This window comes from Crocodylus porosus, unplaced genomic scaffold, assembly GCF_001723895.1.
Source record: "Crocodylus porosus isolate Cpor-Errol unplaced genomic scaffold, CroPor_comp1, whole genome shotgun sequence".
NCBI lineage: Eukaryota > Metazoa > Chordata > Crocodylia > Crocodylidae > Crocodylus > Crocodylus porosus.
In genome coordinates, this window is record NW_017728947.1 from 84,472,626 (window position 1) to 84,476,323 (window position 3,698).

Consider the following 3,698-nt stretch of genomic DNA (forward strand, 5'->3'; position numbering starts at 1 on the left):
GTTGGGATGTTTTATCTTAACTTTAAGGTTCCCTGTCATCTCCTGTGCATATTGAAATAAAATATAACTTTTTTTCATTATTTATTATGTGACTGCCCTAAGTGCTACTTTCATTGTGCAAAGGAAAAAGATGGCCCTTGCCACAGACAGCTTACAACTTAAGTGTAAGACAGAAACAACAGTAGCTGAATAATAATAAAAAAGTATAAACTAATAATACTTACATCTTTAGTAATAAAGAAGTAATGTCACAAATTGACAGTGAGACACTTGTCAGACTTAAAAACAGTAGTCACAGGACAGCAGCTACCTTAACCTTAACTTTTCTCCCCCTGTAGACATCACTGCAGAGAAAAATTAAGCTGGCATGTGACAAAAAAGGATATAGCTAATGGAATTCCCCTGACAAATGGAAGCAAATTCAAACAGAGCACAGAAGTTCTTGTTTGAAAATTTGACAATGGGTGATGAAGACTCCAACCACTGCTATGGCAAAGACAGGGAAACAACACCACAGCACCATCTGCAGTTGCAGGTATGGCCCATTTGCAGTGGTGTTTTAGGGCAGAAATAGGCAATTTGAGGCCTTGATGGAATGACAGAAGGGGAACCAGAAAGGTGATGTGAGGAGAGCAGTGCCGTGGTCAAAGTTCTGAGCCATAAAAAATATATTTCAGCAATATTTTAAATGGCCACAAATAGGGTGACCATATCAGACAATGTGAAATCCAGGTGTCCCCCCACCATTCCCCTGCTGCAAGTTGCGGGGGGGGGGCCAATGAACTGTTAATGACCCGTTAATGACCCATTGTTCTTTACTTCACAGGTGTTAACAGTCACCTGTGAAGTATCAAATAGTGCCAATGGTCATTCCATTAATCAATCTAACCTATTTTAAGGCAATTTTGCTATCTACTATTTGACAGCTCCTACCACTCTACCTCCCTTCCCTGTTCCTGCACCTGGGGCACTCATTTTAATGTTCACTGGCCGGCCAGGACTGGCTTCTGAAATACAGGTCTGTTCCAGCCAAACTTGGACTTATTGTCAGTTTAGCCATAAAAGTGCATGTACTTCAACTGTTTGAGCTAAACAAGACTTCAGAAATTTGTTTCTGTCTCCCCTCTCATAGATGTTTTACAGAAATAGAACAAAGGTGAAATAGAAATAGATGGCACTTGAAGAGAGAATGTTAAGCCACTGATTAAAGGAAATATTAAAAGGAGACTATAGACAAAATATTTCTTACCAACAGTAGCAAGATAATTCAGAAAACCAGAAGATGTCTGTTATTTTGAGTGGTTTTATTTAATTTTGTTGGTCGTTTTTAGTTCTTGCTTTTCCAAATATTTTGCTTAGAAATGATCCCCCTCTCAGGTGGGAAATAAGCTCATTTTGAAGTGACAGGTAATTTGAAGGCAATGAGTTGAAAGCTTAAACTCAGAAACAGGTTGAGGACAAAAGATAATACAGTAACTAGGGAATTTACTGTGTTTAGGAGATCCAGGTTTAATTTCCTGCTCTGCCATAGATAGCAAGTCACCTGGGCAAGAATGGCCTAATAAATGGCTAAACAGGACTGAGGTGTAATTTAGGCATCCATATCTCAAAGAATGACCCAGAATAGTCCCATGCCAGTGACCATAATATTTATTTTAGGGCTGTCAAATGATTTAAAAAAATATTGTGATTATAAAAGCTAGTTGCAATTATTGTGAACTTAATTGCACAGCTAAAAACTCAAAATTTTGTGCAGAAGAACTCAAAATTATGCAGGTTCTTTCTATGGAGTGTGGAGGGGGCATATGTGAAGGTGTGGGGGGCTGTGTGTGTGGGGGGAGGGTTGGAGCATGGGAAGAGGGGGTCCCACATGCCCTGGCAGGATGTGGGGTACTGTGGGTCAGGAGTGAGGAGCAGCAGCAGGGCTGGGGGTGGTCTGTAGCTTGAAAGTGAGGGGCAGGAGCAAGTCACAGGCATATCGGTGGAGGGAAAGGGGCAGGGGGATAGGGAAGGGGTGGGGGGTAGGTCGAGGCCCCCACAGTGAGGGGCGGAGTGGGACAAGGTCAGGGGAAGGGGCTGAGGTGAATGAGACACAAGGGCTGGGGCAGATCATGGGATGGAGCCAAGGAAGGCTCATCCATGGGTTCAAGAGCAGCCATTGTGCACACCTCCAGTGGAGGCATGGGGGACATGTGCCCCCCGTATTTGTGCATCGGCAAGAGGTGGGATGCCCCCTGTGGGCTGGGGCTCTGTGCCCTGTTGCCTTTGCCATGTCACCATAGGGGCTTTGATATGCCCCCCTTTCCCTCTCCCCCTGCCCCTTCCCCTCCACAGACTTACCTGCTGGGTGCTGCTCTACACACTGATGGGCTGCATTCCTGGCTATGTGTAGGCTGCAGCTGCTTCTGCGTTTTTGTGTCTGTGTCTGTGCTTCCCTCCCCAACTTCCTGCTGCAGCCACCCTGAGCCCATGCCTGGACTGCTCTGTGGCTCCTCTACACTGCCACCACTGCCCCATCGTGTGGCCCAGAAGCAGCAATGGTTACAGTGGAGGGGAGCCCAGGTGCAGGCTCCAAAACTACGTGCATAATCAAGGCATTAAAAAAAAATAGCACAAGAACTAATTAATTCATTAATCATGCACATTAATGGAAATTAATTGATAGTCCGAATTTACTCGATACCTCCATTTTAGGCAAGAGATCTAGGTTTCAGTCACTAACTTGGCATTCTTTCTGTTTTTTAACAAAGGATTGTCAGGAAATGCATAAATACATTGAGAAGCAAATATCTTCATCACTGAGCTACAGTCATACTCTTTCTTGCATTCTCTTTTTTGGCTCTTAGAATACTGCATAGCTTTCTACTCCACCCAGCTTCTGCAGGAGGAACAGGGAATGCCCCCATCAGTCTATTCTAAAGGAAGATGCTAGGACACTCTCCCAGGAGGTGGGTGATGGAAATCTGAACCTACTTACATGGAGGAGGGACTAGAAGGTAGGTCCCTTACTACTTTGATGAATGTTCCTGTGACCAGGCTATTATGCAAAAGGAAGGCACCAGCTGTCATTTATGTGCTTATTTTAAGAAGATGGACAAGACTTCCTATAATCTAAGTGAATGGAGGTGCCTATGCTCTGAAGGGGAGCAGTTGTTCAGATAAACCATTGTATTTCACATTTCCTATTGCCTGCTTCTAGTTTCCCTTGGGATCTGTGGATCTCACATACTTCTTCCCAGTCTCCCTAGTTAGTCCAATGAACCTAAACCTGAACTGGTCTTAAGCATGTCCAAAGTGACTAAATCTCCCAGATTGACCGATTGGGATAAAATACAACTAATTCTGTCTATTTGGAACACTTTCCAGGCCACCAGCACCTTTTACATGTGCTCCAGAGGTGGGGGGAAGCAGCTTTAATAAAAGCGCTGCAGCATCTCATGCATCAGTGCTCTTGCACTTAAAAATGGTGGTGGGGGCATTTGAACCAGAGCTTTTTCTAAAACCTAATTTAAAGCCCTCCTCACTAAATTAGAAAGGTGTTATACCCATACAACACTATAATGCCTGTTTTACAGATCCAAGGATCAGATTTTGCTTCATTACCTAGGTGGCAGTGCCTAAAATTTAAGAGTGCCTGTACACGAATGTGGAGACTGCTCATTACCATGGTCCAGCAGCCTCCTGCTTCTCATGTATCA